Raw genomic sequence first — 25,597 nt, 5'->3', positions numbered from 1 at the left:
TGTCAGGGGAAGCAATCTTAACCAGGTTGAAGTTCAGGTCAATTAGTTCTATTCCATGCCCCACTCTCTCTCAGACACTGGGCTAAGCATTCAAAGGTACTGGCTGTATCTGGTGAAATGGAGATCTAAAGCTGGGTATCATCAGCATATTGAAAGCATGGCAGCTCATGACTCCTCACTAACTCTCCTAGCAGCCTGTATGTGGCCATACCCTTGTTTAAATGCAAATTTATGAATTTGCATGAATACACATTTATGCAAGAGCACTGTTCTGCTCTAGAAATGCTTACAGGGAGAGGTGGTGTTACAAACTTTGATAGAACTGCATATTCCAACCTAATTGAAATGCTTTTGCAAAATCAGGTCAGTTTTGCTGGAATTTTTTTTTGCAAAGAACTGGAAAAAAGATCCAACAATGTCAAATCAGGATGTTTTGATCATTTCATTGCAAAACTTTTCAATTTTTCATGTTGGAAAGAACTTTTGTTTTGAAAGTTTTTGTATTATGTTATATATTTTAATATAATATATTAATAGAATACAAAATAAAATGTCAAAATAAAAATGAAACATTTCAATTGACCCAAAATAACTTAAAATTTTTCCTTCATGAAGAATTTTGAAAGTTTGGTTTTCTTTCTGTTTCAGAATGAAGCCAGATTTCAAAATCTTGAAATCCGTTGCAAAATGGAATTCGTTCTATTCGCACCACCATTTTAGATTGAATCTGAGGCAATTAGTCAAATAATATGGCTAAGGATGTGTGACCATATTACTTTGCAAATAGAACTATGCAGGTAGATGCAAACACACTGATTTTTTTGTGTGTGTGTGTGACGGTGATAAAAGAAAATATTTAATATAAAGCATGCTGTACACATACAGTGACTCTTGCTTCTTCTGTCTGCCCTTCTCCCTCAGTCAGGCGTGAACCCAGTTATTTTAAACTCTGAGGTCCATTTATGTACCCAGAATATAATGTGCTTGTGGAAAAGAGGAAGGAAAATGTGTAGCATTTCTTAGAATTCCCTATGCTTGCGTATCTTTTGCTAAACCTGAAGGGCTCCCACTTTCTCCCTAGATATTGAAAGCTAAGAAACATATTCAGTTTTTCTGCTATAGGTAAAGGGTACAACCATCTATTTCTTCTTTGTGCCGAGGCCAAAAGATCTATTACAATGGGTATTGCAGCCTGCTTGCAATCTGGGAGCAGAACCAGACCTGTCACTCACTGGCAGCAGGGGAATGACCTACCTTTTGAAGTTCTCTCCATTTTTTTTTCTGCCCTCGCAGCAGCAAGCAGGCTTATCCAGACCTCCCTGCTGCAAAGCTTTTCTGAGAATTCCAAACTTTACTTCAAATTTGTAGAGTAATATTTTGGCTCAATTATTTGTCTAATTCCCAGCTGTATCCCAGGGCTTCATTTGCTCTTGAGAGAGAGATTGTTGCCTCAGTGAAATGTAGAATGTAATCAAGTAATGTATCATAATGCATACACAAAAGTGGGGAGAATTAAAGGTACATAGACAATCTAAATTCTGGCATTTTCTAGCAACCGACTACTTCACTTCGCAACCTTAATAATACTCTCTTAACATAGTGTGTGTGTGTGTGTGTGTGCGTGTGTGTGTGCGCGCGTGCACAATTTCTTAGATATTTAACAAAGCAAACTGAAAGAACAGAAATTGCATCATACTGACATCCACATGGGTCAGCAGAAGCTTTAGAACTAGAGTTGGTCAGAAATATTCAGATGGAACATTTTTTTTAATGAGAATTTGCTGATTTGTCAACATTGAAATGTTTGGAGTTGGTTAAATTCTGATGAAGATGGAAACCAGGCAGATCTCATGTCTGGTCTCCTGCCAGCTCATCCACACAGCCCTCGACAATGTGCCCGGCAAGCTGCTGTGGAGTCCCTTGCCAGCCTTCCTGGTGGTTTGATGGGGAGTCAAGAGCTTGGTAGCCAAAAGCTGAGGCACCTAGGCTGATAGATTCTTGTCAGCCCAAGCTCTCACAACTTCCACCTGGTGAGCTGCCCTGAAGCCGGGGCGCCACTCACTTTCGTGGAGAACTTCAAAATGTTTGATTTTCTTTCTGAATCAGAACAAAATCAAATTTCAAAATATCAAAATCCTCCACAAAATGGAATGACTTTTCTCTGCTCAGCTCTAGTAGGAAACTTTAGGTCACATAGACCTCTACCACTTAAGCTAATGAGGTGACTGATTGTAACAGCAGATTGTCATCCTTTTTGTGGACTAGCACTACAGAGGAATAGGACACTTTCCCTGTGGGTTTCACAGATATTTGCTGACATAGAGGAATGGTGAGACTTGGGAATCTTGAGTTCCATTCCTGGCTCTGGAGTGGTATGTGCTCTACTACCCATTCCCCACAAGCTTGACCCCTTCTGCTCCAAACTCTCCCAGTCCTGTCTCTTTCCTACTCCTGGTTCCTTGTCCCAGTCCTGTTCTTCTCACCTAGCTAGTCCCAGTCTCCATTCCTCAGTCTTTTCATCCCAGTTCCAACCTTCTTGTCAAGCAGCTCCTAGTCTCCTGCTCAGGAGTCCCTATCCCAGTGTCCTACACACTTCAAGTCCCATTCTCAGTTTCCCTCACACTCCCCCACCTTGTTGTCCACAGCCTTCTTGCTTAGCCAGTCCCAGTTCATCCCCTTCTGGCTCCTCATCCAATCTGTCTCTCTCCAGTTTCCCCCACTTCTCCTACGTTTGTTCCTCATCCCCACTGGCTCCCAGACCCAATCTTCCTCCCTGGATTCTTATCTCTCCCCTCAACCTGGCTCCCGGTCCCACTTTCCTTGCCCAGCCAGTCTGAGTCTCCACCAAATCCCAGTCCCAGTTTCCTTCTCATTCCCCTGCCAGTCTTCAGTCCCAGTCTCCCTGTCCAGGCTCCTTGTCCTAATCTACTTCCCCATTCCCCTCAGGTCTGGCTCATGTTACCTCTACAGTCAAATTTCTTGTCCATGTTGCCTGTGCCAAGCAGGATGTCACTGAGAACACATAAGAGACAGTCTTCCTGTTCTCAGTTCAGGTGCCTAACCCTGGTCTACAACAGCTCAGAGCCACAACTTCAGGGAAAGCTCTGTTCAACCCTGGGTTAGACTCAGTGTGAACAGAATCTGTGGAAAATTTAGCTGCAAAGTTTTAGCAAACCCCTACTGAGCATATGCAAACTACATTTTTTTTTCAAAGGCTTATAAATTAAACAAATCTGAGTGGATATTGTTGGAGACAAATGGTAGCTCTAACATAAAGAATACTGCCAACCAAATTAAGTCCCTGATCCAAAGTCTTGTGGCCGTAGAGCTTCTCAAAGAAAAGGTCACCAGAGTTTAACATGGGCAAAACAATGATTTTTCGCCTAGCCTTGTTTCAGAAATGGCTGACCTGTTTTGATGGAAGTTTTACAAAAGTATTTAGCCTGAGACAGACACCATGTGTGTGTAGTGAAATTGATATTTATTGACATTTACCAATAAAAATCTAATTCTTCCAAACTTAACTTTAATGTTCTCATCAAGTTTGGTAAAAGGAAGTTTTGTACAGATCCCAACATTAAATGTTTCCATCAAGCCTCAACTTTATTCCAATCCCAAAAGTTCACAGAGCACAACCTTGGTATCTCATTCTGTTCCTTACAGATTGAAGCCCTGCAGGAGCCACCATTATCCACTGGGGTAGGCCTCCTTAGGGCTACTCTCTCCAATCACATGAGTTTTTTATTTGAAATTGGAAGCTTTCTCTAAGGAGACATAGCATTGTACTTTTAATTCAGACATTTAGTCCTCAGAACAGTCACTCCCTTAGTAAAATCAAGAAATAGTCCTCCTCTGGTTGAGCATTAAAGTCCAGTGCTTAGCAGCATTGACCATCTGAATGCAGAACAGTCATGTCTCCTGTATTGAGATTTGTTAGATGGCCACAAGATCATCAATATGTAAATTCACCAAGTTCTGGACATTGGTCATTCAGGATATTGGGAGGCAAAGTGGGTGAAGTAATATCTTTTATTGGACCCACTTGTGTTGGTTTTTCAGCTTGAATGCTTGCCTCTCTCACCAGCAGAAGTTGGTCCAATAAAATATATTACCTCATCCCCTTTGTCTCCAAATATCCTGGGACCAACATGGTGACAACACTGCATTCGGGATATTGGCTAAAACTGAGTGACCAATCATAATTCTCTTCTTTTTGGTAGAAGTCTTCTCCACACCTTAGTGCCTGGGGAAAATGGAGATGTTATTTATTTACAATCTATCTCACTTTGAGTATCACCATTTAAATGATGATCCTGCTTCACACCATGGAGGCACATAGATATGAAACTCCCATTGTAGCAGATCTGTTGTCCTTAGTATGAAGAATAGGAAGATTTATCTATGATTACCTGAAAATTGCTTTTCTCTGAGTAATAAGATCCATAGATGTGGCCCATGCTGGAGAAAAATGGTACTCTGCAGTAGGGAAAATTGCTGTTCTTTTTCCTCAAAGGTCTTTAAACTCAGTTTGTAATTTGGGAAAGTGGAATTGAATTATGCTGGCTGTAGATGTTATCTCAACTGGAGGGAACTTCCAGAGGCAGGTCATTCTCTTGCTGCCAATGACTCATAGACTTTAAGCCCAAAAGGGATCACTGTGATTATGTAGTCTGACCTCCTGAGCATTGCAGGTCACAGAACCTGACCCACCCGCTCCTGTAATAGACCCCTAACCTCTGACTGAGTTACTGAAGTCCTCAAATCATGATTTAAGACTTCAAGTTGTAGAGAATTCACCTTTACACTAGTTTAAACCTGCAAGTGACTTGTGCCCATGCTGCAGAGGAAGGCAAAAAATATCCCAGGGTCTCTGAAAATCTGAGCTGGGAGAAAGTCATGACTGTGAAGGACTTATCAGGTGGACTCTAAGCATGTCAGGGAGAGCGACCTGTAAGAACCTGCAGGACTGGAACCTGGGGTCATGGGGGGTTCTGTGCTGCTGATGTTGCCACATCACCACTGGAAGCTTAGGCTAGGCTCCTGCTGGAGGACCCTGGGATGCTGGCCTTGGCAGGACATGCTGCCCAGCAGGACCTGAGTGGAAGTCCCTAGCTGCCCACTGATCGGCTGGTACCAGTATTAAACCAGGAAGCCATGATGGGAAGCTATCTGAGCAACAATGCAGACTGCTTCCCTGTCTCTGCTTTAGATTCTGCTTGTGATAGAGCCTAAATTCCAGCTTCTGTCCCTGGTTTGTCCTTGGCTTTGCTCTTCAATTGCTGTCTGTAACCTGGCACCTGACCCTGCCTGACATCTGACTCTCGGTTTGCACTCTGACCTCATGGTACCTGACTTGACCTGGCTCCTGACTCCCACTCTGACTACTAGGTTTGACTGCCCTCATTCTGGTTATGAAACCACCAGCAAGATACCTGGGAAAGAATTCTCTATAGTAACTCAGAGCTCTCCCCATATAGTGTCCCATCTCTGGTCATAGGGGATATTTGCTACTAGGAACTGCAGCTGGGCCACAGGCCATTGTAGACAGTCTCATCACACCACCTTCTCTATAAACTTATCAAGCACAGTCTTGAAGCCAGTTAGGTTTTTTGTCCCCACCGCTCCCCTTGGAAGGCTGTTCCAGAATGTCCTTCCTCTGAGGGTTAGAAACCTTTCTCTAATTTCAAGCTTAAACTTATTGATCCATTTGTTCTTGTGTCCACATTGGTACTTAACTTAAATAACTCTTCTCCCTCCCTGGTATTTATTCCTCTGATGTATTTATAGAGAGCAATTGTCTCCCCTTAGCCGCCTTTGGTTAGGCTAAACAAGCCAAGTGCTTGAATGTCTTCTCATAAGAGAAGTTTTTTTCCTTTTCTATGTCCATCCTAGTAGTCCTTCTCTACAGCTGTTCTAGTTTGAATTCATCTTTCTTAAACATTGGAGACCAAAATTGCGCACAGTATTCCAGATGGGGTCTCACCAGTGCCTTGTATAATGAGATAGTGAAGTGTTAGTATCTACTGAAAATACCTCGCATAAAGTATCCTCAGATTGCATTAGCTGTATCACATTGACAGAGCAGGCATCCTGTGATCAACCAATACACCCAGGTCTTTCTCCTCCTCTGTCACTTCCAACGGACAGGTCTGGTTTTGCCCCCCAGCTGCAAGAAAGCTGAAATACTCATTGGAACGGACCTGTGAATCTTATTACTTGAAGAAAGGCAATTTTCAGGTAAGCACAATACAGTTTGCTAATCAGGGAATAGAAACAATTCTATGTGATTGATGTGATAGATTTCAAAAAGTAAACTTCTAGTACTCCTAGTGAACAGTTTGTGAACATTCCATGCGCTTGTAGAAAATATGTTGAATGACAGTGGGAAAAAATAACAAATTTAAGGAGTTGTCATGTGTTTCTAGACAACTTGTATGCAGGAAAAAGCGTAAATTATTGAATCATTCACTACAAATAATTTGCTTCACTCTACTCTGCACTAATTTGTTGTAAGCTGTTCAGTATTATTTTTGTGCCATTTTCTGTTATCTATTTCCCAACTTTGAGCTTCACAATTTTATAACATTTGCTGTGGAGCTCAAGCTACAATTATATTTGAAGCAGGTCCAATATGCCATGCTCATTCTGCGGGCTAATCATGTCTGTTAGGAGAAAATGCTTTTTATCCCTACATAGAGATGGACCCAAAGCACAAGATTCAGAACTAGAAATGGATTTCAAATAAGCCCAGTGTTCAGGTATGCTTGGACTGGGGGTTTCATTTCAACTTATAAAAAGGGCTATTTACAAAACTCAGATGTAGATCTGGGTTTGTATTTCAAATACTCAAAACATTTAGGGGCCCTTGGATGCAGAGTTTTGGTTTGGGACTATTTCTTCTTTTCTGGGTGACTATAAGCAAAACTGTATTTAATTAACCTGTTTTGTATGCTGCACAAAACTTAAAAGTGGTGATGAACGGATTAATACCCAGAAATAAAACACATCCCAGTACCCAGGGCATTAACCCACTTGATCCTCTAATGCAATCAGAGTTTAAAATTAAAGTACAACTAAACATCACCGACTTGTCATGTCTTCTCTACAGGACACACTGAACAGCACCAGTTCCTCAAAGAGGAAAATATTTTCCATCCTCGCAGAGGTTCAGTTTGAAATATTAATGAAATGTTGACTACAAATCCTGTTACCTCTAAAATCTGTCACCTGAAACAGATCTTTTAATGGCTAAGTATCTTTACTTTCTATCTAGTAGGCTAGTTTTCCTGTCATATCTTTCCAAATCAAAGAGACCAAAACAGCAGCATATATTACCAATTAAAGGGTTCAGAGCCTTGATTGCATTATAATTCTCTTGAAATCAGTTTCTATGGTAGCTGTAGTTCAAGTGAATAAACTTCAGATATTCAGACAGTGCAAATCAATATAGCTCCATCTGAAGTCACTGGAGATAGGTTAGTTTATACCACCTGAGGACCTGGCCCCATGTGCTTTTTAAAAAACATTAGATATTAGTAATCCTAATTAGTTTTCATTTGCTTTATATGATGTGCACTAAATAACCAGTGGTTTTAGGGTCAGGTTGGGAAGATAATGAATGGCAATAGGCTCCATGCAAAGTCCCATTATCTGATCAGTAGAGATTGGATAATATCTCTGCTCTTGCCATTGCCTGTGGATAGTGGCTTTGGAAAAGCAGGCTTATACCAGGGCGTTGCCCCCGAATCTCTGTAAGGACCTCCCCACATTTATGTCCACTTCTGGCTAATAGTCTTAGTATTCCAGCTAGTAGGTGTCTGTTTTTTATTTTCAAAGTTTAGTGCAGCTCATGTGGAGGTAGTTCCTTCGATACCAGGTGCTCCAAGAGAGCCAATTTTAGTCACAAGGACTTGAGACCTAACAATATTTATCAGCAGAAGTCAAAAACTAACACTTCAGAAATGTTTGTTAAAAAATTTTTCTGTATTGCTTCACTTAATCAGAAAACAAATACAAAGATTGAAAGCAAATGAAGTCAAACTTACATTGATTTTAGGGCCAGAATGGACCACTAGGATGATATCTGATCTGCATAGAACAGGAATAGGATAACCACAGAATTTCACAATCAAGCCCATAGCTTCTGTTTGAGCTACAATATGTATTGTAGAAAGACATTCAATCTTGATTTAAAGACTTCAAATGACAGAGAATCCATGGCAAGTTGTTCCACTGGTTAATTACACTCACTGTTAAAAACTCACCTTATTTCCAGTCTTGTTTCTGCGTTTTTTTTCTTGAAAGATAGAGATTAGAAAAGAGAACAGTTCATCTGAGGATCTCTCCAGGCTTGTTCTATATTGTTCACTAGTATTATATCCTATAACCCTTCTTGTTTTCTCACCAGCTCAGAACTGAACTACAGCATTAGACAAGTCCCCCACATAGAGACAAAAACTCTTATCTTCCCACTTTAAGCGTAATAAATGAAGGATACTGTCTTTCTGTAGAAAGACAAGCATAAGCAGAACCTCCATACTGGGGGAAAAGGGAATTTCAAACAGAGCTGGCTGCATATTCTCTTCTATTCAGGTTCTTCTACAGCATCCATCATCATGGTATACGAGCACCTTTCAGAGCAGAAACACACAATATGGCTTATAGTGACGTAGTTAAGTTTCCTCTCCATTTTCCACAACAGTAAGTAACCTTTTTAATCCACAGGTAATTGCTAACGGGTTAGGAGCCACTCTGTGGGAAAGCAGGGACAAAAGTTACTTTTGCATTTGAACCTGAAAGTGACGAGGTTTGCGGATACAGTTCCTTCAGTAAAGAATACCAGTGTTTCATGTCAGCTGCTGAGCAAGTTCTGTCTCCTGCATACATGAGCATCTCTCCTGAGGAAAATAGTTCCATTGTTCCAGAGGAGCACAGTATTGAAAGAAGTTGAGATCCTAGAGGGTGAAGCAGGTCTCTAGGTATCTTGGGCCCAATCCTGTTGAGAACAAGGACTGAGACCTTTAGTATGATTTTAGTATACATTAGGGAGTCAGTGGGGCAAGCGGGGGTAATATGCTCTCAGTAACCTGCATTGCTGAGGAGATGAGCTATCACATTCTGCCCCAGTTACAGCTCTTTCAGGCATGGTGGTACTTTCAGCCAAGGTATATTGTATTGTGGTCCGGATGCAACAAAGTGGTTTTGACTGAGACCAACCTGTCATCTGAGAGAATGTGGCCCAGTTCCCTACCTAGACACAGATGGTAGAAAACATGTTTTGTGGCCAATGCTATAAAAGAGTTCATTGTCAGTGAAAGGGGCCCTAGACTATGGGCATCATGGGTCATGTGGGGCAACTATCAGGAAGGACTTGTGTAGCTAAAATAATGGAAAAAAGTCAGACTAAACTGTGTTCTTTGGCCACTTCATTCTCCTGTTAGCACATCTCACTACTCCTTTGAGTGTTGGCATGGATAGCTAATAAAGATAGCCATGTTCTGTTTTACCCCAAGTATAATCTGGGACCCTGTTCAGTTACCCTGCACATATTTAGTCATTCACACCAGTACAAAGTGAGCACCAGTACAAAGGTGCAAAACCCTATCAAAGCAGAATGAAAGCATCTTATGCCTACCTTGCACCAGTGTAAATGACTCCAAAAGGTGTATAGCAAAGATGAATCAGATCTTTGGTTGGCACTGGAACCCAGACATCACAACAAAGCATCTAGAAACTCAGGACTTCTGGAAATTGATTCCAACCTCATTTTCCATCACTGGGAGTCTAAATCAAGACTGGATATCTTCCTGAAAGGTATACTTTAGTTCAACCATAATTTGCTGGGTTGGATTTAGCAGGCTCTGGAGAAATTGTAAGGGGATCAGCCTAAATTGTTTATAGTGATCCCTGGCTTTAAAAACTATGACTGTAAAGCTCAGTGTTGCTCACTTGCAAGATTCAAAAAAGAACTAGATAAATTGATGGAGGATAGGTCCATCAATGGTTATTAGCCAGGATGGGCAGGGATGGTGTCCCTAGCCTCTGTTTGCCAGAAGCTGGGAATGAATGAGTGAGAATGGATCACTTGATGATTACCTGCTCTGTTTATTCTCTCTGGGGCACCTGGCATTGGCCATTGTCGGAAAACAGGATACTGGGCTAGATGGACCTTTGGTCTGACCCAGGATGGCCATTGTTATGTTCTTATGCATTCAGCAGGGGTTAGCTGCTTAATGCAGTATAATTATGCAAAGTTAGTTGTTTGACCAAAGGCCTATTCAGTCAAGCATTTCTCTCATCTGTCATTGGGGCTGCCAGCAATAATAACCAGCCTGACTTAATTGTATATTTTAACTGCTTTATATTACCAATAGGTATCTTTTGGTATGAATGGAGCAAACCTTTCTGCTAAATGTGTGTTCACAACTTTACATCATTAAGCTATTGCAAAATGTCTGCCCTGTAAGAGAGGGAATGATGCAGTAAAAGGTTTTGGGGGGGCAGAAACTGTCCTTTTCTAACATGTGTGTACAGCACATCATACAATGGGATTTTGATCATTGACTGGCATATCTAGATGCCACAGTAATAGAAATAATACATTTAACAATAACAGTAATATGAAAAATGTTTAATATGCTGTATTTAAATATGCAAAATGAAGAGACTTCTGCGGTACTTAGCTACATCTATATGTGTGGAGGTTGTATTTCATGTGATGAACTGTGAAACTCTCTGACAAACTGCAGAACCATGTGGTGAATGAATATATGCCCTGCAGGTGGATGAGATATCTGTGATTATGTGCAGATTATGTGATAAATAGAGGACTGAAAGGAAAAAGCCTGTAGCTTTCTTTGCACAAGAAAAAGTAAATAAAACAACATTTCTCTTAAATACTGAAAATAATCAAACCATGCTCGTCTCATCCTGTTGGGCATAATATGTGACAGAAGAACAGCCAAATGGATAACCACATCCAATTTAATATTTATTGATCAGCTCTGTTATCTTATAGGAGTTCAGATCCAATCCCTCCTTAAGAAGCCAAAACTCTCACAATGAATATCATTCCAAAATGCCCCAAACTGGGATAAATGGCCAGGAGTTTGGGCCTGTACAAACTTTTGGGTTACAAATATTCTGAGCTGCAAGCAGCAGTTTCTTGCTGTTTTACTGTCTTGGAGAGAAATTTATTCAGACAGCCTTTTTACAAAGTCCCCTTCCAATATCCTTCTAAGAAATAGGTATTTGAGCACAGAATACTGTTGAAGTCCTAGCAACAATCTTTGGATTTGCTGTAAATACACTTCACAATGCATGCACTTTAGCAAGTTTAAACAGCAGTTTTTCATGTATTTAAAAATGTAGAGAATGGAGGGATGCCTTCAAAAATCAGGACTGTCCTGGAAGTTTTTGGAGGCATCTGTGTCATAGTTCTGGTCAACTTCACCTGTATTCCACCTCGGGTGCCCTTCTTGAGCCACAGTTTTTAGTCTTCTGGCTGGTGGGAGCCCAGACTGTGTGCCCTTGGTGGACCACGGTGGGGGTAATACAGGTGCAGTTGCCCTAAACTGTGACAGGCTGATCCTAGTGTATGCCCAAAAGACTGTCCAAAGACAAAGAGGATTGTGAGTCTGGTGCACATTAGCCATAGACACTGAACTTCCCCATGAAAGCTTTCTGCAGCCCCTCTTATTTCTCACCTGCAATAGTGCCAAGGTGGGCTTGTTGAATAGCACACCTACTCCAGAGCTGCTGATTTTCAGGCTAACAGCTACCAATAGCTGACACAGTAGGAAAGCCATCATAGTGAACTTTATGTTGCCCTGCAAACTTCCTGATCCTTCATCTTGTTCTTCATATCCCATGACTCCCACACCAGCTACTTGATTCCCTTCTATCTTACACCAATTTTACATCAGAGTGATTCTGTTGAAGTCAATGGAGTTATACTGACATAAAACTGGAGTAACACAGAGAGAATCAGGCCCTTAGTCTTGAGAAAATTTAAATGGAGCTATAACCCTTTCACACTGCTTTACAAATGTGTGAACTCACTTAAATAAGTCATTTTAATGGTTGGCTAATGTAGCAAAAAATAGCATAGCTGGAGACTTGCCATAAGTGGCTAAGATTGTATGCTTACCCTTGTTTCTGAAATAGCTTCCCCAAATAATCCCAGAAAAGTCATTCCTCATAATGGTTTTCCTTGATTTAAATACAATAAAGACTATAGGCTCACAGTAGAAGGGGTTGTTCCAGATCTAAATCTTTATAGAATTCAATATGATTTTTATAGGACATTTTTATAAGGGTGAAGGTGAAGCAGTTACTGTGTTAATGATCCTTGCTGAGTTTGATGATGAAAAGAACTGACTGGCAAGCTGATGCAAAAGACTAGGACATCTTGAAAGTCTTCCTTAGCCTCTTCCAAAGTAGCAGCTTGAGTCTCTTCTTTAGGAATTTAATAGCACTGGGGTGTTTCCTCTTCTTTTATCAGCCCTTTTTACTATTGCTATGAATGTTGGATCAGTGGTGTACCATTGCTTCCACTTATCCGGAGATGGGCCCACACTGCAAAATGTAGATCCAGAATTCAAACCCTACAAAGTCTTGCGAGGAGTCAGTCTGGGTTTTTGGTCCAGCCCATTGTGGATAGGGGCTATGGTGTTTACAGTTTTGAGGTGATTTGCCTTGTAATTTGTATTTGGTCTAGGCTTAGAGTCCAATCCCTTCTCCTGCTCAAAGTCTATAACAGCTAGATCCTGGGATTTGGTTCAGGTACATTTTTGTATTCATCCAATGAAACCTTCAACCCACGCTCGTGCCCACTGTTGTTTGTTGCCCCTTTTCAAAGGCAACAATGCTAACACATGGCCCCTTGGAATTGTGACTCATAAGCAACCAAAAAGAAAAAATAGGGGAGATGGGCGGAGCCATCAGGCTGCTTAGGAAACTCCCTACAGGAGTTGCACAACATAACAAGTCCAAACAGGTAATAGGAGAACTAGTTTTTCCCCAAACACCACGATTGTCCTAATTACAGTCATATAAATCAATATGATGAAAGAAAAAAATCACATTTCCAGGTGCCCAGAGTAAATCTCTTTGCTGTAGATTAGAACTGGAGTTAAGTATGTGGAAATCTCCTATAATTTGGGGCACAGCTGCAAGAAAAAGCTCTAAACAGTGGCTTTATTTTCATCACAGAATTTTGTTAGGTCCCTTCTTTCTGCTCTATTGAAAGAAAGTTGGGACACAGGAACATTCTCTTTACAATAACCCTGTTATTCAGTTGGGGAAAATAAGGAAAAAAGTACAGTAGATGAGTTGAATGATATGTTTAATTACCACTTGCTCACTATGCTATGTCAGATAGAAAGATTTCTGTATTAAAATGAATGCTTTTAAAAAATACATCAAGCACATTTCTGTGACTTGTCCTGCCAGTGTATTCCAATATTAATCTTACCAGAGCAGCACTGCTGAGAACTGAGGTCTATCCAGAATTTCAATAGCACTCACCCTCTGGATCTTTTGTGAAATAGCCTGGGTGTCTCATCTGTTGTCTTTTGTTTAATAATAATCATCATAGTAAAGTGCATTGATCTTTTCTGAGTTAGTTTTTCCCAGTAAATTATTTTATGATCTTTGTCTTTATTCATTCAGATTTTAGAGCTAGGTAACTATTGAAAAACATGATTTTCACAAATATTATTAAAAAAAATTCACATAATTTTTTTTTCCTTCATCATTCACCCAGGGCGACAACCAATTCTTTGCTTTGGCAGTAAATTCTAATAATTCACTATTAAAGTCCTCATTAGTGCTGTCCTTTTTATTTGATAGTTAGCATGCAAATGGTTCAAATGTATTAATAAGATCCAAGATATCCAAATGTGAGATATCCTACTGGGGAAAATCCAGGACACTTTTTCCACAGTGCTTTATATTTGTAGTCAGTTTTTTTAGTGCTCTTGAAGATCTGCGACTATTGGCTTGTTCCAGGCATACAGTTGTGCTAAAGTCTCCATACATCCCTGCAAATGGACCCAGCCTGCCACGCAACACCCTACTGTTCTAGTCCTCAGCATTTCCTTTAGCACTAATTGTGCTGAACTGTTCCAAATGGAATGGAAGTTTGGCATTGCCCATTATGGCCTAGAATCTGCTTCTTATTGTTGTGGTAACATTTCCAGCTGACAGAAATCCACAAGAACCTGAGCTACAGTCGTCTAGCTCAGCAGTATGTGTGAGCTAATGTAGCTAAACCAATTTGTCCACCAGTGTTTTTCTTTTTTTAAAAAAAATGGAATACTTCACTGATTAATTGGTTTAAAACTGATTTTTCTGCTCATTTTAAATTGTCATCCTGGACTGGCAGCTTGTGAACTGCACCAAGCAGACACTATTGAAGAAAATTTGGAGTTAAAATATCTTATAGAGCTGATTTAAATCCACAAATGGCAAACAAATTCATAGATAAAGCTGGAGCAGTCCTTTATCAGTGGCTCTTCGGGCCAGTGTGGGATCTTACCTTCATTCTTTAACCCAGCCCTGGGTCTCTTCATTAAACAAACAGCAGCATCCCCAGATGCACTCCATGACACAATCTGAAGCATCTGCTGGGGAGTGCATCCTGCAATCTGCAGCCCTAAAGGGGAATCCTAAGAGGAGGCCAGACCCTTCAGAGGTACTCTTTGAAGTTGTACACAGCTCTAGGGGATTTCTGGGAACCTATCTGCTGTCCTGAAGAAGGGGAATAAAGTCTGCAGTTCTGAGGGGAGTCTATGCTAAGTAACTGCCATGTGCCATCCCACAATGGAACTCGGAGGGTTGTGGTGGGTGGGTAATGAGCTTTTTACTTCCATGGCCTATAGCTGTGGAACATTGTGCAAGTTTCTGTCACTTTCCTTGTTGCAGGTTCTGTTGAATAGAGTCCCTTGTACCTCCTAATTCTTTAGGATTCATGTTGTTGGGTTTTTTGCAAAAAGGGATGAAGAATCATCTGAAATTATTTAAAATACGTTTTTTGTTTTGCTTGTCTTTCACCAAAAAAATTACGTGAAGAATGCACAGCACATCGTTTATTTGGAGAAGCAATCTGGTGAGGTTTTGTATCCTAAATTGAAACTGTACTCACAGCCATAGGTTTCAAGGGCACAGCACATAGAACTGTAGTTAATTCTGTTAGTTTTCATTATTTAGCATTCACAGCAGATCAAGAGCACTAAAACTTTTGAGTCAGCCTATGGAAAGCTAAATACTATGGCCAAAATTTTCAAACTTTGGATACTTAATGAGAGGCATCAAAATCCAGCTGTATGGAAAAGTCTATTATCGTGAAGAAACTGGATGCAGTCTAAGCCTGATATTTAATAGGATTTTGTACAAGATGCACTGAAGTCCCACAGAACTTAATATGATTCTATATCAGGCATATAATTCTTTGTTCAGTTCTGTAGGATAGCTCTACAAACCTATCGAAAGTTTATCATTTTCCATTAAATTCTACAGGACTTGTCCATAAGGGCATATTTAGGCACCTGGATAAATGGTGTGAGTTTCCAGAGGTACTGAGTGAACACAAGTAAAAAGAACAGGAGTACTTGTGGCACCTTAGAGACTAAGACATTTATTGGAGCATAAACTTTTGTGGGCTACAGCTAGGGTGACCCGAAGTCCCGATTTTATAGGGACAGTCCCGATTTTTGGGTCTTTTTCTTCTATAGGTTCATATTATCCCCCACCCCCTGTCCCAATTTTTCACACTTGCTGTCTGGTCACCCTAGCTACAGCCCACTTCACCGGATGCATAGAATGGAACATACAGTAAGAAGATATTTATACATATGGAGAACATGAAAAGGTGGAAGTACCCATATCAACTGTAAGAGGCTAATTAAATTAAGAGAAGCTATTATCAGCAGGGGAGAAAAACTTTAGAAGTGATAATCAAGATGGTCCATTTCAGACAGTTGACATGAAGGTGTGAGGATACTTTAGCACGGGGAAATAGATTCAATTAGTATAATAACCAAGCCATTCCCAGTCTCTGTTCAAACCTAAGTTAATGGTATCTAATTTGCATATTAATTCAGGTTCAGCTGCTTCTCATTGGAGTCTGTTTTTGAAGCTTTTCTGTTGCAAAATTGTTGCCTTAACATCTGTCACTGAGTGATCAGAGAGGTTGAAGTGATCTCCTACTGGTTTTTGAATATTATGATTCCTGATGTCAGATTTGTGTCCATTTATTCTTTTGTGTAAAGACTGTCTGGTTTAGCCAGTGTACATGGCAGAGGGGCATTGCTGACACATGATGGCATGTATCAAATTGGTAGATGTGCAGGTGAATGAGCTCCGGATGGTGTGGCTGATGTGATTAGGTCCTATGATGATGTCATTTGAATAGATATGTGGACAGAGTTGGCATTTGGCTTTGTTGCGAGGATAGGTTCCTGGGTTAGTGTTTTTGTTGTATGGTGTGTGGTGGTGGTGAGTATTTGCTTCAGGCTGGGGGCTGTCTGTAAGCAAGAACAGGTCTGTCTCCCAAAATCTGTGAGTGTGAGGGGTCATCTTTCAGGATACGTTGTAGATCTTTGATGAAGCGCTGTAGAGGTTTTAGATGGGGGCTGAAGGTAACGATAAGTGAACACAGCTCCTACTGAAGTTAATGAAAAGGGCCCAGTCCTGTTCCAACTGAAGGTTTTTCACTGATTTCTATGAGAGTTGGATTGGGGTCCCCATTAAGCCATTAAATTGGATGCCTAAATATGGATTATGTGCCTACGTTTAACTGTCCCTGTTTGAAAATGCAGAATCTAAAGAAATTTTAAAAAGTGTTAGCTGTTAATAATGTCAAGATTGCTGGGACCTGTATTACATAGAGATGTCTATAATCTGCATTACTATCTGGCTATATCTTGCATTCTGCATTAGGAATCTCATCCTGCAGCTAGCCTTCAATGGGGATTATTCACATGATTAAATGCTGAAGAGTAAGGTCCTATATATTAATATGTATTATTACCTTTATTATATACTATAGCTGTATTTGTCTAATAGCTGAACATCAGTTATAGCCTGTATTGTCTTAGTACATGTGTCATAGACTGCACTATGTCTGTTAGACTGTTCTACTCTGTCTTTAGAGCTGATATAATTTTTCACTCAGAACAATTTGATAGATGAATCTGGGTATCCTTCTTTGAATAAATGATTCATGAATAATTTTGTTCCAGTATTTGACTGGCTTGGTCACATAATATTCAGCAAATAGATGGTTGAATAGTATTGAACAAATAATTTTACTGGATGATTTTTACCTCTACCCATTATCAGATTTTTGCATTTCTGTCAGTCATCAGATTATCAAATAATTTATCAGTTTTTCTGTATTCAGTCAGCTCTAGCTTTCTTACATTTATTACAGCAAAAGGGGGAAAAAGAGGAAAAAACATTATAGATAGTAGAAAAGGTAATGCCACTGTTTCTTCCTGTGTTTATATGATGTTCTATTTATTGTGGTGAAAGGAATTTGTTGTCCATTCTAACCCAATGGTTCTATGATTCTAAAGAAAAACTATTCCTACAATGGCTAAATCTCTAGGTGTGTTTTGCTAGAATGAATATGCTTAGTCTTGAAGCACTGGACCTCATTCAATAATGGCCAAGCCAATTTTCTACTTCATCAGATAAGAGTCACAAAAGCAAACTGAAGAGCTTCATATGGAATTTATAATGTGTTTTAATATATATTTCTACATATTTTACAGGCTGTAGGAGATTAAAGTGGATTTAAGTTGTGCCACTAAAATAATTCAGCTGTAAAGTTCAGAACAGAGGTGTATGTAAGAGCCATGAAACTATTCTGTGTTTTATAGCATCATTTACAAGGAACATTATATTTACAGCTTTTCCTCTGAATACACATGAAAATGATATTCAACAGAAGCAGGTAAAACAAAACCTTTAGTCTTTGGCTCTCCTGGTTTCAAGAGAGTTGGAAAAAAATTATGACTTAGCCTTAACAAAGCCTCAAAGGAGACGATATCCTGTAATCTGATCCCAAACGGACACTGACAGCTGTTCTCAGAGCGCTAATGAACCATGCACATTTACAGATCACTGATTAGCAGAACCTGATACTGGTGGGCACAGACAAGTCCTAACACTATTGGAAATAGCTTTGGTGGTATTAAATAACATATCTGTTATCATGCGATTACCTGTCTGTAAAATTCCCATTTTTCTTCATTATGCTACTCCTTTCTCAGGGACAAAAAAAGGAAGATTTGTCATCCTTGATACTACAGTTACTGCTTTAACTCTTTCCATTTCTTTGTCAGCCAAACAGATTCTCCTGTATCAAACTCTGAGTGGTGTGTCTGTGCTGTGAACAGCCATCTCATAGAACGAATGGTCAGGGAAGTTCTAGTAGATGCCATGTTACTGTATACAATAGCAAGAGGCATAGCAAAACACAGCATACTTGCACCCGGATTTTGCTTATTGACTTACTTATGGCTGCATTTTTCTGGCTATCTGGTGATAGTAAATTGCAAGGGTTCCCACAGAGGAAAAATGTGAATTTTCTTAAGAAGTGGAGTCCAGGAAAATAACATTAGCTGGCAGGAAGGCAGTATCGGTTTCAATCGCTCCATGTATTTTATTGAGATCAGGAGTAGCACAGCTTCCCCTGTAAGCACCTCCTAAGCTTTCTTCTGGGTGAACCTCCATCTCTCTGAACCTCTTTTTAACAGTTAACATCACAAGAAAGAATGTAATACTTCATATTAGTTTTATTTCTAGAACTCATGCTGCTGAATTCAAATAAATCTGTTAAATTTGTATTTGTCCAACTGAATTCCTATAATTCCTGATCTCCTGTTCCAGCAGGTTCAGCTGCTCAAGTGACTTGTATCCGTACTGAAACCTACTGGGGGAAGAAGAGTGGGAGTGGACTGTAGGTGGGCAGGAAGGACAGGAACCAGAAGAAAGCCAAAGTGAGAGCAAGGTGGGAGCTAGGAGGGGGAGGGCAGGGGTTAGGCAGGAGTCCAGGAGCAGGTGAGGAGCAGAGCAGGGATCAGGTATAGGGTTGATGCAGATTGCAGGAGGCAGGCAAGGAGCAGGGTCAGGTGTGATAATGGTGGCAGCAGCAGGGAGTTGGCACAGTTGCTCAAATGGCCAACCCAGCTCACTTCCTGGCTCGGGTAATAGGAGTGAACCAGGTGGCTTCTGGCCTTAGTGCCCCATAAGACTTCCAGGATTGGCGAAATGCTGCTTCACCCATCACCTTTGGTGGTGACTAGAGACTGTCAGAGATCCAGGGTGCCCACAGCCTAGGATCCTAACAGACTGTCCCATTTTGGACCCCATTCATCTAATCAAATGGACTGAAGTGAGGTGTAATTTTCAGAAGAGATTTTCCTTCTGTTGCTGAAAAGTCTGACCCTTACAGAATTTTGGAAAGATTGTCCACTGCATTGGGGACTTTTTGACCTAGTTCTATACTAAAAAGGAAGTTCAGCTTTTCCATTTGAGCTACTTTGCCATCAATTTGAGCTCTCATTTCAGGATCTTTTCTTGCAACCTTCATAGCCTCTGAAGTTGCACACAGTGCAAGCTAGTTCTCAGAAACAGAAGCTAATGATTCCGCACAAAGAGTCAATCTTGTTGGACAAAACATAAGAACAGCCATACTGGGTCAGACCAAAGGTCCATTCAGCCCAGCATCCTGTCTGCCAATAGCGGCCAATGCCAGGTGCCCCAGAGGGAGTGAACCTAACAGGCAATGATCAAGTGATCTCTCTCCTGCCATTCATCTCCATCTTCTGACAAACAGAGGCTAGGGACGCCATTCCTTACCCATCTTGTTTAATAGCCATTAATGGACTTAACCTCCATGAATTTATCTAGTCTCTTTGCAACCCTGTTATAGTCCCAGACTTCACAACCTCCTCAAGCAAGGAGTTCCACAGGTTGACTGTGCGTGAAGAAGAACATCCTTTTATTTGTTTTAAACCTGCTGCCCATTCCTGTCATTTGGTGGCCCCTAGTTCTTATATTATGGGAACAAGTAAATAACTTTTTCTTATTCACTTTCTCCACAGCACTCATGATTTTATATACCTCGATCATATCCCTCCTTAGTCTCCCTAATCATTTTAGTTGCCGTTCTCTGAACCTTTTCTAATGCCAGTATATCTTTTTTGAGATGAGGAGACCACATCTGTACGCTGCATTCAAGATGTGGGCGTACCGTGGATTTATATAAGGGCAATAAGATATTCTCCATCTTATTCTCTATCCCTTTTTTAATGATTTCTAACATCCTATTTGCTTTTTTGACTGATGCTGCACGCTGTGTGGATGTCTTCAGAGAACTATCCACGATGACTCCAAGATCTCTTTCCTGATTAGTTATAGCTTAATTAACCCCCATCATATTGTATGTATAGTTGGTGTTATTTTTTTCAAATGTGCATTAGTTTACATTTATCCACATTAAATTTCATCTGCCATTTTGTTGCCCAATCACTTAGTTTTGTGGGATCTTTTTGAAGTTCTTCACAGTCTACTTTGATCTTCACAGTCTGCTTTGATCAGTTTAGTATCATCTGTAGACTTTGCCACCTCACTGTTTACCCCTTTTTCCAGATCATTTATGAATAAGTTGAATAGAGTTGAACAGAGGACATGGATGCCTGCTGACTTCATATTTTATGTCCTGAAATACAGCAACTCGATTGGGAGACTTGTTAATTAATTTTGTGATTTAATTAACAGCTTCAAGAGTATCTCTTATGATACTTAAGATTTTTAATAACCCTTAGCATAGGTCCTGTTCTTGCAGTCTGGTTGCTACATGTGATATCATGCCTGCCATATTAGTGGCACCATCATAGCAATGTCTGTGACAGTTATTGATCTCCAGATTTAGATGCAATAATTACTGATACAATTACCTCTGATGTACATGGAACAATCCAATGAACTTTTCATGAACATTATATCACAGATATAAAACCATTTTCTCTTTATTAGAGAAGTCTGGTTTCAGCAACTATAATTATATACCACTTTCCAGCAATTGTCTCAAAAATATCCCTCAAAATCATAAGGCCCATGGTTTCCATTATCTGATTTTGAATGATGGGACTAGTGAATTTTTCTTGAATCCTTGTTTAGCCACTTTGAAATATCATGAAGTGGGGGCACACACCTCCCCCCAGGAAATCGCCTCCATGTGCCCCCCCCCACCCTTCTTGACTTCTCCACTCTCTCCTTTAGCCAGGGCCATGGACATGTGATTGCAAAGAGGTGAGGGTGCTGCCAGATCATTTAAATCTAGGGCACTGCCGGGAGATTTAGGAACAATTCATGACATAGCTTGGAGGTCTGCGAAGTAAAATAAAAATGCTAAGGCGGGTCATAATTAAAAAAAAAGAGTGAGAAAACATGCTCTAGCTCAAACAGGAGTTAATTCCTGGAAATCCTATGGCCAGATTTAGACAGAAGGTCAGACTAGAGGATCTCAGTGGTCCCTTCTGGCTGTACAGTCTATGAATCTAAAAAGCACAGCCAAAGAATCATGGGTTCCATGCTGTCGAGCCTCTGCTTTCTCTTTATGAAAAGAACACATGGAGCTCATGCAGGAGAGGTGGGGTGGGGCAGGAAAGAAGAGAAGAGCCAATCAGGAGGTTATCTGACTCTGCTGCAAAGGAGTGGCTGCTGGCTGGACTTATCCCAGGTATTCCTAGAGAGATGGGATCAGAGGTCCATGTGCACAGAGAATGAGAGAAGGAGGGGATCAGCTAGTCTGGCTTAGAAAGAATAGGAGAAGCACAGCCAGATGAGCTTCATCCATGCACATAGAATTCTTCTTCACAAGAACAGGAGAGAGCTCAGCAAGCAGGTATTTCCCAGACAGGAAAGAAGCGTCTTGCTGCAGAAGAGACCTTCAACCCAGCCCCAGCTACCAAGAGCTAGCTGATACCCTGAGGGAAAGAGAGGGGTTTCAAATGGCCAAGACCATCAAAGGACTGTACTCCTCCTGGACTGTACTGTGATTATCAAAGGACTGTCTCTGCTACAGTTATTAAATAATGTAAAAACAATATTCAACAACTATTATTTTAGCTCAACCCCCCTAAAACACAAAAAAGGTTTCTGTGCCCCTGAGAGGAGGAGCTTTATTCACTCTACCACATGATGCACCCACCTAAGTGTTGGGATCTAGCCCTAGCCAGTAGCTTTCTTGTAGAAAAACATGCACTGGACAGCATCTGTGCTTCTCCTAGCAGTGCCAGATGTTGTGGTGTTCTTGGTAGAGAAGAGATAGTACTCAACAATAATGAATACAAAGCGGATTCGTATCGAAGCTACTTGATGCAGACAAGGCCCTCCCCGGACCTCTCTTTAGCTCTCTTGGTTCCTCACTAAGGACTTGGTCCTTTGCTTTACTGAAGTCAATAACAAAGTTCCCAGTTGACTCAAATGGTACTGGATCAAGCACTAAATAAACAAAGCCTGTGCTATTTAATGTAATCTCACAACATTTCCCAAGTTCTGGCTTGACTTAACAGTCATGAAGCATAGTCGCAAGGCAGGGCAGGATTTAGCCCCAAACAAATAATACAAAATTCCCATGGATTATAGAACCAACAAGCAGATTAAGCACTATTTTTAAAATAACAATGGCAGAGAACATTGAGGATGGATGAATATCATTTGGGATAGAAGTCTCAATCTTTGGTATATATAAAATTGCTCCAGTGGTTCCAGGTATTTACACACTTACTGGACATGTCTTTCTGCAACACTGTAACCTGATTGTTAGATGTCAGTGCCTCCAGTGAAAGTCAATTGAAACTAAAGAGACGGCTTATAGTGGCCATAAAAATGATTTAGCTTCTGGTTTTCGAAGAAGAGAACTCTGTTGTAAACCTCCAGTATTGGCTTTATTTTGACTTAAACTTTTATTGATGTTGTAGAAACCATATGATTTCAAATGCAGAAATAAAAGAGCTGCAAAGTATCAAGTTAGTAAGTGATAACAAGAAAGTGACATGTTCAGTGTATCCAATCAATAACACATTCTTTCTCACCAGGTCTAAAACAGGCTGCAGTCCCTTAGGACAAAATTCTACTCTTGCTATAAGCAGGCCTATGGAGAGCGGGCAGCATGGAGCCAGCTTTTCTGATGGTTCCTGAGTTCTCCTGCTGGGTGCAGGGGTTGGAAAACCATCCTTTTATCATTCTAAAGGGGAGAAAAATGCACTCATACACACCCTGTGTCTGCTGCTGACTTCAGTATGTGCACAGGAGAGCCAGAGGCCTGGTTGTGTCCCCAGACAAACAAATCCTGTTCCCTTTGAGCCATGGAACACCAGAGGTCATAGTAGCTAAGATTTCTTCTTACTACACAAAACAGAAGCAGAAGAAGCATTCCTGCTCTGGTATGGTGTGAGTGTGCTGATGGGCTGTCTGCAGCCTTCTCCCTCCCTGATACACCTGTCTAATATTGGGCAGAATTAACCTTTGAAAATAAGTAGCTCACCTGAGTTTATTGTATATGATGGGTCACATCCAAGACAATATCTTTAGGTTGTTAGGAGCCTGACCTAAACAAAACGTCTAATCTTGATGATACACCATCAGTTGGAAATCCAGTCAGTTCTTTTTAAAGAGTGTATTCAAGTAGTTTGAGGTGTTGACCTATAAATCCTGACCTGATCTTAGGGTGCAAGATTAAATTATATCATACTAGGACATATTAAAATGCTTTAAGATAGTTAAATAGAAGCTTTTAAAGCTGTAATACAAGAGGTGTGAGTAGGGAAATGTAAGAAATGGTATCATAACTAAGGTAGGCCTGGCAATAAGCTGAGGTCTAGTAGGCCTGTTAGTAGTTTTGATAGTCTAAAGCAAAGAAAGGAACATGGCTGCTTAATCGCAGGATAGCAATAGATTTAGCAATATTTTACATGTAATGAACAAGTATGTAAGTATATAATGAACAACTTAACTAATTGCAAAAGAACAGTTTATGCTTAAAAATGGATTTTGGGGGGATTTTTTAGTATATCTGACCATGGGATTAACTGTAGTAACCATATTGGAAACACTGGAAAATGTACTGATTCAAATAGTTTGTCAACAATCTGAAACCCAGTTATGGTTCCCCAGATAGCCATATATGGATTTGGAATCAGGACTTAATCAGATATGGTCACTGATATATTAACATGTAAACAGAATGGTATAAAAACTAACGTGTGTATATTTATCAATGGGGCATCAGTATGATATAGTACACAGCTGTCAAAATGTTCATCACTATGTATGATGACCTCCACTTACTCTTCTTTCCATCTTCACATCTAGTGGTCTCCTTGAGGTTGTAAGTATGCACAAGGTTATAAATATGTCACCACTGGGGGAATTGCTTTATCTTGTGCCAGCCTAAGGATGTAAGTATGCATGATCCAGGGAGGTTGTTATGCTATATGTGTTGTACTCTAGGGGTTCTCAACCTTTTTCTTTCTGAGGCCTGCCCCAATATGCTATAAAAGCTCCACGGCCCACCTGTGCCACAACAACTGTTCTTCTGCATATAAAAGCCAGGGCCAACGCTAGGTGGTAACAAGTAGGGCAATTGCCTGAGGCCCCATGCCATAGGGGGCCCTGCAAAGCTTAGTTTCTAAGGCTTCAGTGTCAGCCCTGGGTGGGGGCAGGGCTCGGGGCCCAGGATTCTGCCCCATTCGACAGGGCTTCATCTTTCTGCCCTGGGCCCCGGCAAGTCTAATGCCAGCCCTGCTTGGCGGACCCCCTGAAACTAGCTCGTGGGCCCCGTGCCCCTAGTTGAGAACCACTGTTGTACTCTACCTTATTTTCCTATGACTTCAGTTATATTTGTACTAACTCAAGCACATAAAGTCTCTGTGCTTCACCAACCTTAAACTCAATAAAATTTCTTACCTAGACATCTGAGTAAAATAACCTGTTTTAGTGACAAACACATTTGCACATCCAAACTAATCCAAGGCTACACAAGTACTATACCTGCCTTGGAACCCCCCCGCCAATAACTGCGTTTTTAAAATCACGTTTCCTTGTGTTTTAAAAATGTTTTCTCTCTCCCCTGTTGTATGAAAGACCCATGCCTCATGTGAAAAGCAGATAGTAAATAGGTCCAATGAATAATATTTGAATACTAAGGGCCAAATTAAATCTCCTGTAGGGGGAAGATGGGGAAAATGGAGGAGACATAGTGCCAGACCAGTGGCCCTGAAAGCACTATGTTTGTTGAAGCCAAATGCAGATGTGTATTGTCTCAAAGGGTGTGGGATGGGGAAGCAACATTAGCTCTATAGATGTATGATCAGATCCTCAGTCTCTGCTCTTGGCCATGGTGCAAAGGGGCCAGAACACTGCCTTATCAGAGCAGCTGGGATACTCCTCTCCCGAACACTTTCCCCTCTCCTCTGCAGGAGACATGTCAAAGGCAGATGAGCAAGTTAGACTGCTCTCATCTTTGATGGGGGCTAAAAAGATCATTTGACGTCCAAAGACCAGAGAGTGGCTTTAAACC

This window comes from Chelonoidis abingdonii, chromosome 2, assembly GCF_003597395.2.
Source record: "Chelonoidis abingdonii isolate Lonesome George chromosome 2, CheloAbing_2.0, whole genome shotgun sequence".
Taxonomy (NCBI): Eukaryota; Metazoa; Chordata; order Testudines; family Testudinidae; genus Chelonoidis; species Chelonoidis abingdonii.
This window is presented reverse-complemented; position numbering follows the sequence as displayed.